The sequence below is a fragment of the Lolium rigidum genome, chromosome 4, assembly GCF_022539505.1.
Source record: "Lolium rigidum isolate FL_2022 chromosome 4, APGP_CSIRO_Lrig_0.1, whole genome shotgun sequence".
Lineage (NCBI taxonomy): Eukaryota > Viridiplantae > Streptophyta > Magnoliopsida > Poales > Poaceae > Lolium > Lolium rigidum.
Window position 1 is genome coordinate 101,476,465 of NC_061511.1, and position 12,293 is coordinate 101,488,757.

Consider the following 12,293-nt stretch of genomic DNA (forward strand, 5'->3'; position numbering starts at 1 on the left):
ACAACGGTGATACTAGTGTTGTCAATAGAAAGAGTAAATTGGATCTTCACTATGGTGGGAGAGACAGACACCCGCAAAGCCACTTATGCAATACAAGTTGCATGTCGAGCGTGGAGCAAATCTCATGAACGCGGTCATGTAAAGTTAGCCCGAGCCGCTTCATCCCACCATACCGCAAGATGCAAAGTACACGAACTAAAGACAACAAAGCATCAACACCCACAAAACAATTGTGTTCTACTCGTGCAACCAATCTATGCATAAACACGACTCTGATACCACTGATGGGATTCGTAGCATAGAAAACAAAAAAATTCCTACCGCAAGAACGAAAACCAAGCCAAGATGCAATCTATAAGATGGTAGCAACGAGGGGATCACGAGACTAAGCCTTGAAGATTTCCAAAGCCTACGAGATTAGATCTCGTTGTTGCAGAAGATGATCACTTGCCGCTTTCAAAAGCGCGTAGAAGATCTTGACGGTGCCACAATCGGGCAGCACCTCCGTACTCGGTCACACGTTCGGTGTTGCTGAAGACGATGTCCTTCTCCCCGTTCCAGTGGGCAGCAGAAGTAGTAGATCCTCCTCGGAATCCCGGCAGCACGACGGCGTGGTGGCGGTGGTGGTGGAGAACTCCGACAGGGCTTCGCCTATGCGCTGCGGGAGTTGTATGTGGAGGAGGGGTGCTAGGGTTTGGGGAGAGGGGGGTCTTGGGCGCTGGCCTCAAGGGGGTGCGGCCAAGGTGGGAGGCTTGAGTGGCCGGCCCCCCTCCCCTTGTCCCTCTTTTTATAGGTGGAACCCCCAAGAGTTGGACTACAAGTCTTCGAATAAGACCCCAACCCAAAACTTGCCATAAGGTGGGAAACCTACCCAAGGTGGGACTCCTACTCAAGGTGGGACTCCCACCTTTCCTTGGAGGGGGGTGGCCGGCCACCATGGTGGAGTCCACCTGGGACTCCTCCCCCTTAGGGTTGGCCGGCCATGCTAGGTGGAGTCCACCTGGGATTCCACCTTCCATGGTGATTTCTTCCGGACTTTTCTAGAACCTTCCGTAAATGCACCGGATCATTTTCAAACTTGGAAAATGACTTCCCATACATGAATCTTATTCTCTGGACCATTCCGGAACTCCTCGTGATGTCTCGGATCTCATTCGAGACTCCGAACAACATTCGAGCTCCATTCCATATTCCATATCTACTTAAACGACATCAAACCTTAAGTGTGTCACCCTACGGTTCGCGAACTATGCAAACATGGTTGAGACCTCTCTCCGACCAATAACCAATAGCGGGATCTGGAGATCCATAATGGCTCCCACATATTCAACGATGACTTAGTGATGGATTGAACCATTTACATACGATACCGATTCCCTTTGTCACGCGATATTTTACTTGTCCGAGGGTTGATCATCGGTATCTCTATACCTCGTTCAACCTCGTCTCCTGACAAGTACTCTTTACTCGTACTGCGGTATGTCATTGATACGTCTCAAACGTATCTATAATTTCTTATGTTCCATGCTACTTTTATGATGATACTCACATCTTTTATACACATTATATGTCATTATTATGCGTTTTCCGAAACTAACCTATTGACGAGATGCCAAAGGGCCGCTTGTCGTTTTTTGCTGTTTTTGGTTCCGTAAATCCTAGTAAGGAAATATTCTCTGAATCGGACGAAATCAACGCCCAAGCATCCTATTTTTCCACGAAGCTTCCGGAACACCCGAGAGCCACCGTAGGGGAGCCTCGGTGGGCCCAGATGATAGGCGGCGCGGCCGTGGCCTAGGCCACGCCCCTATTGTGTCACCGCCTCGTCGGCCCTCCGACTCCGCCTCTTCACCTATTTAAAGGTCCCCGACCTAAAACCTCGATACGGAAAAGCCACGGTACGAGAAACCTTCCAGAGCCGCCGCCATCGCGAAGCCAAGATCCGGGGACGAAGTCTCTGTTCCGCACCCCGCCGGGACGGGGAAGTGCCCCGAAGGCTCCTCCATCGACACCACCGCCATCTTCATCAACGCTACTCGTCTCCCATGAGGAGGAGTAGTTCTCCATCGAGGCTAAGGGTTGTACCCGTAGCTATGTGGTTAATCTCTCCTATGTACTTCAATACAATGATCTCATGAGCTGCCTTACATGATTGAGATTCATATGAGTTTTGTATCACTATTCATCTATGTGTTACTCCAGTGATGTTATTAAAGTACTCTATTCCTCCTCCACGGTGTAATGGTAACAGTGTGTGCATCGTGTAGTACTTGGCGTAGGTTATGATTGTAATCTCTTGTAGATTATGAAGTTAATTATTGCTATGATAGTATTGATGTGATTTATTCATCCTTCATAGTGTGATGGTGATAGTGTGCATGCTATGTTAGTACTTGGTGTAATTGCGTTGGTCTATCATGCACTCTAAGGTTATTTAAATATGAATATCGAATGTTGTGGAGCTTGTTAACTCCGGCATTGAGGTGCTCTTGTAGCCCTACACAATTAGTGGTGTTCATCATCCAACAAGAGAGTGTAGAGTGGTTTTATTATGTGATCAATGTTGAGAGTGTCCACTAGTGAAAGTATGATCCCTAGGCCTTGTTTCCAAACATCGAATCTCCGTTTATTTACTCGTTCGTTGCATGTTTACTCGCTGCCATATTTTATTCAGATTGCTATTACCGCTCATATACATCCATACTACTTGTATTTCACTATCTCTTCGTCGAACTAGTGCACCTATACATCCGACAAGTGTATTAGGTGTGTTGGGGACACAAGAGACTTCTTGCATTGTGATCGCAGGGTTGCTTGAGAGGGATATCTTTGACCTCTTCCTCCCCGAGTTCGATAAACCTTGGGTGATCCACTTAAGGGAAACTTACTGCTGTTCTACAAACCTCTGCTCTTGGAGGCCCAACACTCGTCTACAAGAATAGAAGCACCCGTAGACATCAAGCACTTTTATGGCGCCGTTGCCGGGAGGAAAGGTAAAAGGCACTCATACTCCGGTCCCAGGTAACTAAGTACTTTTCTGTTGCCATTGTGTGAGTGTTCGAAGCTATTTCCTTTAGATCCTGCAATTGCATCTTTTTGTTTCTTGTTAAACACTAGTAAGGCATAATGGAAAACATCTGTGAACTTTTTATACTATTTCCTGAGTCAAGACATGAATGGTTTAATGCGAAAATTAAAAAACCTATGGAACCTTATTTGCATGCTAGTAGCAATGATATTAGTATGAACGCTTTGAACACCATTGTTGCTAATGATATGGAAAATGCTAAGCTTGGGGAGGTCGGTTTTGATGAGAATGATCTCTTTAGCCCTCCGGGTATTGAGGAGAAAGTTTATGTTGATTATGATATGCCTCCTATATATGATGATTATAATGATAGTGGTCTTTTGGTGCCGCCTATATTTGATGATGAGAATAATAATGATAGCTACTTTGTTGAATTTGCTCCCACTACAACTAATAAAATTGATTATGCTTATGTGGAGAGTAATAATTTTATGCATGAGACTCATGATAAGAATGCTTTATGTGATAGTTATATTGTTGAGTTTGTTCATGATGCTACTGAAAGTTATTATGAGAGAGGAAAATATGGTTGTAGAAATTTTCATGTTACTAAAACACCTCTCTATATGCTGAAATTTTTGAAGTTACACTTGTTTTATCTTTCTATGCTTGTTGCATTATGCTTCATGAATTTGTTTATTTACAAGATTCCTTTTCATAGGAAGTGGGTTAGGCTTAAATTTGTTTTGAATTTTCTTCTTGATGCTCTCTTTTGCTTCAACTCTTGTTTCTTGCGAGTGCATCATTAAAATTACTGAGCCCATCTTAATGGCTATAAAGAAAGCACTTCTTGGGAGATAACCCGTGTGTTTATTTTACTACAGTACCTTTGTTTTATATTTGAGTCTTGGAAGTTGTTACTACTGTAGCAACCTCTCCTTATCTTATTTTATTGCATTTGTTGTGCCAAGTAAAGTCTTTGATAGTAAGGTTCATACTAGATTTGGATTACTGCGCAGAAACAGATTTCTTGCTGTCTCGAATTTGGGTATGATTCTCTGTAGGTAACTCAGAAAAATCTGCCAATTTACGTGAGTGATCCTCAGATATGTACGCAACTTTCATTCAATTTGAGCATTTTCATCTGAGCAAGTCTGGTGCCTCTTTAAAATTCGTCTTTACATACTGTTCTGTTTTGACAGATTCTGCCTTTTATTTCGCATTGCCTCTTTTGCTGTGTTGGATGGATTTCTTTGTTCCATTAACTTCCAGTAGCTTTGTGCAATGTACAGAAGTGTTAAGAATGATTGTGTCACCTCTATACATGTGAATTTTTGATTATGCACTAACCCTCTAATGAGTTTGTTTTGAGTTTGGTGTGGAGGAAGTTTTCAAGGGTCAAGGGAGGAGGATGATATACTATGATCAAGAAGAGTGAAAAGTCTAAGCTTGGGGATGCTCCCGTGGTTCATCCCTGCATATTTCAAGAAGACTCAAGCTTCTAAGCTTGGGGATGCCCAAGGCATCCCCTTCTTCATCGACAACTTATCAGGTTTCTTCTCTTGAAACTATATTTTTATTCGGTCACATCTTATGTACTTTACTTGGAGCGTCTGTGTGCTTTTATTTTTGTTTTGTTATTTTCATTCTCTGAATAAATTCTTGTGTGGGAGAGAGACACGCTCCGCTGGTTCATATGAACACATGTGTTTTTAGCTTTACTTTTAGTGTTCATGGCGAAGGTTGAAACTGCTTCGTTCATTGTTATATGGTTGGAAACAGAAAATGCTGCATGTGGTAATTGGTATAATGTCTTGAATAATTTGATACTTGGCAATTGTTGTGCTCATATAGATCATGTTTAAGCTCTTGCATCATGTACTTTGCACCCATTAATGAAGAACTACATAGAGCTTGTTAAAATTTAGTTTGCATGATCAGTTTCTCTAGAGTCTAGATATTTTCTGGTTAAGGTGTTTGAACAACAAGGAAGACGATGTAAAGTCTTATAATGCTTACAATATGTTCATATGTGAGTCTTGCTGCACTGTTTTACACTTGAGTTTGCTTCAAACAACCTTGCTAGCCTAGCGTTGTATTGAGAGGAATTCTTCTCGTGCATCCAAATCCTTGAGCCAATAACCATGCCATTTGTGTCCATCATACCTACCTACCACATGGTATTTCTCTGCCATTCCAAAGTAAATTACTTCATGTGCTACCTTTAAACAATTCAAAACTTTATTACTCCTTATTTGTGTCAATGTTTTATAGCTCATGAGGAAGTATGTGGTGTTTTATCTTTCAATCTTGTTGGGCAGCTTTCACCAATGGACTAGTGGCTTCATCCGCTTATCCAATAATTTTGCAAAAAGAGCTGGCGCGGGGTTCCCAGCCCCCAATTAATCAACCTTCATTAATAATTCTCTTCACATGTTTTGCTCGATTCATCAGTAAGCAACTTAATTTTGCAAATAGACACTCCTTCATGGTATGTGAATGTTGGAAGGCACCCGAGGATTCGGTTAGCCATGGCTTGTGTAAGCAAAAGTTTGGGAGGAGTGTCAACCATAAATAAAACTAAAATACATGTGTAAACAAAAGAGAAGAGGGATGATCTACCTTGCTGGTAGAGATAACGTCCTTCATGGGAGCCGCTCTTTGAAAGCCTGTTTGGCAAGGGGGTTAGAGTGCCCACTACCATTCGTTGACAACAACAAACACCTCTCAAAACTTTACTTTTATGCTCTCTATATGATTTCAAAACTTAAAAGCTCTAGCACATGATTTAATCCTCGCTTCCTCTCGCGAAGGGCCTATCTTCTACTTTATTGTTGAGTCAGTTTACCCATTCTTTCTATCTTAGAAGCAAACACTTGTGTGAATTGTGTGCATTGATTCTTACATGTTTACCTATTGAACTTGTTATATCACTTTGTGTTGACAATTATCCATGATATAAATATGTTGAAGTTGAAAGCAACCGCTGAAACTTAATCTTCCTTTGTGTTGCTTCAATGCCTTTACTTTGAATCTATTGCTTTATGATTAACTCTTATGCAAGTCTTATTGATGCTTGTCTTGAAAGTATTATTCATGAAAAGTCTTTGCTATATGATTCATTTGTTTATTCATTATCTTCACCATTGCTTCGAATCGCTGCATTCATCTCATATGCTTTACAATAGTATGATCAAGATTATGATAGCATGTCACTTCGGAAATTATCTTTGTTATCGTTTACCTACTCGAGGGCGAGTAGGAACTAAGCTTGGGGATGCTTGATACGTCTCAAACGTATCTATAATTTCTTATGTTCCATGCTACTTTTATGATGATACTCACATGTTTTATACACATTATATGTCATTATTATGCGTTTTCCGGAACTAACCTATTGACGAGATGCCGAAGGGCCGCTGTCTGTTTTCTGCTGTTTTTGGTTCCGAAATCCTAGTAAGGAAATATTCTCGGAATCGGACGAAATCAACGCCCAGCATCCTATTTTTCCACGAAGCTTCCAGAACACCCGAGAGCCACCAGAGGGGAGCCCTGGTGGGCCCAGATGATAGGGCGGCGCGGCCAGGGCCTGGGCCGTGCCCCCCTATTGTGTCACCGCCTCGTCAGCCCTCCGACTCCGCCTCTTTGCCTATTTAAAGGTCCCTAACCTAAAACCTCGATACGGAAAAGCCACGGTACGAGAAACCTTCCAGAGCCGCCGCCATCGCGAAGCCAAGATCTGGGGGACAGAAGTCTCTGTTCCGGCACCTCGCCGGACGGGGAAGTGCCCCGGAAGGCTCCTCCATCGACACCACCGCCATCTTCATCAACGCTGCTTGTCTCCCATGAGGAGGGAGTAGTTCTCCATCGAGGCTAAGGGCTGTACCGGTAGCTATGTGGTTAATCTCTCTCCTATGTACTTCAATACAATGATCTCATGAGCTGCCTTACATGATTGAGATTCATATGAGTTTTGTATCACTATTCATCTATGTGTTACTCTAGTGATGTTATTAAAGTATCGTATTCCTCCTCCACGGTGTAATGGTGACAAGTGTGTGCATCGTGTAGTACTTGGCATAGGTTATGATTGTAATCTCTTGTAGATTATGAAGTTAATTATTGCTATGATAGTATTGATGTGATTTATTCCTCCTTCATAGTGTGATGGTGACAGTGTGCATGCTATGTTAGTACTTGGTGTAATTGCGTTGGTCTATCATGCACTCTAAGGTTATTTAAATATGAATATCGAATGTTGTGGAGCTTGTTAACTCCGGCATTGAGGTGCTCTTGTAGCCCTACACAATTAGTGGTGTTCATCATCCAACAAGAGAGTGTAGAGTGGTTTTATTATGTGATCAATGTTGAGAGTGTCCACTAGTGAAAGTATGATCCCTAGGCCTTGTTTCCAAACATCGAATCTCCGTTTATTTATCGTTCGTTGCATGTTTACTCGCTGCCATATTTTATTCAGATTGCTATTACCGCTCATATACATCCATACTACTTGTATTTCAGTATCTCTTCGCTGAACTAGTGCACCCATACATCTGACAAGTGTATTAGGTGTGTTGGGTACACAAGAGACTTCTTGCATTGTGATCGCAGGGTTGCTTGAGAGGGATATCTTTGACCTCTTCCTCCCTGAGTTCGATAAACCTTGGGTGATCCACTTAAGGGAAACTTGCTGCTGTTCTACAAACCTCTGCTCTTGGAGGCCCAACACTGTCTACAAGAATAGAAGCACCCGTAGACATCAGTCATCTCTTATGAACCATTCATATGCTTGCAAGCTAATTAGACGACATTCCACCGAGAGGGTCCAGAGTATATCTATCCGTCATCGGGATGGACAATATCCCACTCTTGATCCATATGCCTCAACTCATACTTTCCGAATACTTAATCCCACCTTTATAACCACCCATTTACACAGTGGCGTTTGATGTAATCAAAGTACCCTTCCGGCATAAGTGATTTACATGATCTCATGGTCGAAGGACTAGGTAACTATATATCGAAAGCTTATAGCAAATGAACTTAATGACGTGATCTTATGCTACGCTTAATTGGGTGTGTCCATTACATCATTCATCAATGACATAACATTGTTATTAATAACATCCAATGTTCATGATCATGAAACGATGATCATCTATTAATCAACAAGCTAGTTATACAAGAGGCTTACTAGGGACTCCTTGTTGTTCACATAACACACATGTATCAATGTTCCGGTTAATACAATTATAGCATGGTATGTAAACATCTATCATAAACATAAAGATATATAATAATCACTTTATTATTGCCTCTTGGGCATATCTCCAACAGTTGATTCCTAATCTTGCATATGCTACCTGGGTTGCACGTGATCAAACAGTCCTTGAATATCTTGTCAACCCCTTTTCACAAGAAATTGATGCTCATGTAGCTGGCCTTGAGTCCACTGCCGAAGTCTGTGTAGTCGTCACTAATACGTCTCAAATGTATCTATAATTTCTGATGCTCCATGCTTGTTTTACACCAATTTATATATGTTTTGCTCATACTTCGTTGCACTTTTATACATTTTCCGGCACTAACCTATTAACAAGATGCCACAGTGTCAGTTCCCTGTTTTCAGCTGTTTTGTATTTCAAAAAAGCTGTATAGGAAATATACTCGGAATTGGACGAAACAAAAGCCGAAGTCAATATTTTTCCGTAACAAAGACAGAGTCCAGAGGGGAGTCGAAGAGAGGCAACAGGGCGGCCACGCCAGCCCTAGGCGTGACCTAGCCCTAGCCGCGCCTAGGGGTGGTGTGGGCCCTCCTGGCCTCCACCGACATTGCCCCTCCGCCTATTATTTGATCACAATCTCGGGAAAATCCTGAACACCCAAGCCTTCATCCACGAAAAGTTCTGTCACGGCCACCGTGCAAACCCTAGCTCGGGAGGGTTCTGAAGCTCTTCCCAGCACCCTGCCGGAGGGGGAAATCATCGCCGGAGGCATTGATGGCGTGTATTTCACACGTTCGTTGGGCAACCCCAAGAGGAAGGTATGATGCGCACAGCAGCAAGTTTTCCCTCAGAAAGAAACCAAGGTTTATCGAACCAGGAGGAGCCAAGAAGCACGTTGAAGGTTGATGGCGGCGGGATGTAGTGCGGCGCAACACCGTAGATTCCGGCGCCAACGTGGAACCTGCACAACACAACCAAAGTACTTTGCCCCAACGAAACGAGTGAGGTTGTCAATCTCACCGGCTTGCTGTAACAAAGGATTAACCGTATTGTGTGGAAGATGATTGTTTGCAGAGAAAATAGTAAAAACAAGTATTGCAGCAGATTTGTATTTCAGTATTAAGGATGGACCGGGGTCCACAGTTCACTAGAGGTGTCTCTCCCATAAGATAGAAGCATGTTGGGTGAACAAATTACAGTCGGGCAATTGACAAATAGAGAGGGCATAACAATGCACATACATGACATGATAAGTATAGTGAGATTTAATTGGGCATTACGACAAAGTACATAGACCGCCATCCAACTGCATCTATGCCTAAAAAGTCCAGCTTCAGGTTATCGTCCGAACCCCTCCAGCATTAAGTTGCTAACAACAGACAATTGCATTAAGTATGGTGCGTAATGTAATCAACAACTACATCCTCGGACATAGCGCCAATGTTTTATCCCTAGTGGCAACAGAGACAACACAACCTTAGAACTTTCTGTCACTCGTCCCAGTGTCAATGCAGGCATGAACCCACTATCGAGCATAAATACTCCCTCTTGGAGTTAAAAGTAAAAACTTGGCCAGAGCCTCTACTAGTAACGGAGAGCATGCAAGATCATAAACAACACATATGTAATAACTTGATAATTAACATGACATGGTATTCTCTATCCATCGGATCCCGACAAACACAACATATAGAATTACAGATAGATGATCTTGATCATGTTAGGCAGCTCACAAGATCCAACAATGAAGCACAATGAGGAGAAGACAACCATCTAGCTACTGCTATGGACCCATAGTCCAGGGGTGAACTACTCACTCATCACTCCGGAGGCGACCATGGCGGTGTAGAGTCCTCTGGGGAGATGAATCCCCTCTCCCGGCAGGGTGCCGGAGGAGATCTCCGAATCCCCCGAGATGGGATCGGCGGCGGCGTCTCGCAAGGTTTTCCGTATCGTGGTTTTTCGCATCGGGGTTTCGCGACGGAGGCTTTAAGTAGGCGGAAGGGCAGAGTCGGGGGCCGGACGAGGGGCCACACCATAGGGCGGCGCGGCCCCCCTGGGCCGCGCCGCCTTGTGGTGTCGCCACCTCGTGGCCCCACTTCGAATGTTCTCTGGTCTTCTGGAAGCTCCGTGGAAAAATAGGCCCCTGGGTCTTCGTTTCGTCCAATTCCGAGAATATTTCGTTACTAGGATTTCGAAACCAAAAACAGCGAGAAAACAGGAACCGGCACTTCGGCATCTTGTTAATAGGTTAGTTCCGTAAAATGCACGAATATGACATAAAGTGTGCATAAAACATGTAGGTATCATCAATAATATGGCATAGAACATAAGAAATTATCGATACGTCGGAGACGTATCAGCATCCCCAAGCTTAGTTCTGCTCGTCCCGAGCAGGTAAAACGATAACAAAGATAATTTCTGAAGTGATATGCCATCATAACTTTGATCATACTATTTGTAAACATATGTAGTGGATGCAGCGATCAAAACAATGGTAATGATATGAGTAAACAAGTGAATCATAAAGCAAAGACTTTTCATGAATAGTACTTCAAGACAAGTATTAATAAGTCTTGCATAAGAGTTAACTCATAAAGCAATAAATCAAAGTAAAGGCATTGAAGCAACACAAAGGAAGATTAAGTTTCAGCGGTTGCTTTCAACTTGTAACATGTATATCTCATGGATAGTAGTCAACATAGAGTAATATAACAAGTACAATATGCAAGTATGTAGGAATCAATGCACAGTTCACACAAGTGTTTGCTTCTTGAGGCGGAGAGAAATAGGTGAACTGACTCAACATAAAAGTAAAAAGAATGGTCCTTCAAAGAGGAAAGCATCGATTGCTATATTTGTGCTAGAGCTTTTATTTTGAAAACATGAAACAATTTTGTCAACGGTAGTAATAAAGCATATGAGTTATGTACATTATATCTTACAAGTTGCAAGTCTCATGCATAGTATACTAATAGTGCCCGCACCTTGTCCTAATTAGCTTGGACTACCGGATCTTTGCAATGCACATGTTTTAACCAAGTGTCACAATGGGGTACCTCCATGCCGCCCGTACAAAGGTCTAAGGAGAAAGCTCGCATTTTGGATTTCTCGCTTTTGATTATTCTCAACTTAGACATCCATACCGGGACAACATGGACAACAGATAATGGACTCCTCTTTAATGCATAAGCATGTGACAACAATTATTATTCTCATATGAGATTGAGGATGTGTGTCCAAAACTGAAACTTCCACCATGATTCATGGCTTTAGTTAGCGGCCCAAAGTTCTTCTCTAACAATATACATGCTCCAACCATAAAGGTGGTAGATCTCTCTTACTTCGGACAAGGCGGACATGCATAGCAACTCACATGATATCCAACAAAGAATAGTTGATGGCGTCCCCGTAAACATGGTTATCGCTCAACAAGCAACTTAATAAGAGATAAAGTGCATAAGTACATATTCAATACTACAATAGTTTTTAAGCTATTTGTCCCATGAGCTATATATTGCAAAGGTGAATGATGGAATTTTAAAGGTAGCACTCAAGCAATTTACTTTGGAATGGCGGATAAATACCATGTAGTAGGTAGGTATGGTGGACACAAATGGCATAGTGGTTGGCTCAAGGATTTTGGATGCATGAGAAGTATTCCCTCTCGATACAAGGTTTAGGCTAGCAAGGTTATTTGAAACAAACACAAGGATGAACGGTACAGCAAAACTCACATAAAAGACATATGGTAAACATTATAAGACTCCATACCGTCTTCCTTGTTGTTCAAAACTCAATACTAGATGTTATCTAGACTCTAGAGAAACCAAATATGCAAACCAAATTAGCAAGCTCTAAGTATTTCTTCATTAATGGGTGCAAAGTATATGATGAAAGAGCTTAAACATGAGCACAACAATTGCCAAGTATCAAATTATCCAAGACATTATAGCAATTTACTACATGTAGCATTTTCCAATTCCAACCATATAACAATTTAACGAAGATGAAACTTCGCCATGAATACTATGAGTAGA